We start from the raw sequence: 547 nt of genomic DNA, 5'->3' as shown, positions 1-547 counted from the left end.
TATATATATGCCAGGTCTGGGAGACCTTGCTGTAATCCCAGCACTTGGGAGGCTGAGACAGGAAGCTCATTTCAATTTTTAGAACAACCTGGGCTACAAAGTGAGCTAAAGGCCAGCCTGACCTGCATAGTAAGACCCTGTCTCAAAAAGAAAAAAAATAATAATAACATATATCATGTACAGATATAACTTTCCTATAATGTATGTAATCATTGTATATATCTAAATGGTACCAATAAACTTAACAACAATAATAAATGTTATGAAAAAGCCAGTTAACATTGAAGCCAACTAATTATCTCATGAAAAAAAAAAAAAATCCCAAACTTAAGCATACTACAGACAAGATCGGGCACATTCAGGGTGGTATGGCCGTAGACTTAAGTATACTACAAAGCTACAATGACTGAAACCAGCACTGTATGGAGAAAAAAAGAAAAGTATAAGTCAGTGGAGGGGGCCTGGCCCTAGCTCAGTCCTTTAAGTGGCTGCTTCCACAAAGCTGTCAGCCTCAGGTTGCTGGAGTTCGAACCTCACAACTCTCCCG

This window comes from Octodon degus, unplaced genomic scaffold (genome assembly GCF_000260255.1).
Source record: "Octodon degus isolate 3935 unplaced genomic scaffold, OctDeg1.0 scaffold00001, whole genome shotgun sequence".
NCBI classification, from domain to species: Eukaryota; Metazoa; Chordata; class Mammalia; order Rodentia; family Octodontidae; genus Octodon; species Octodon degus.
This window is presented reverse-complemented; position numbering follows the sequence as displayed.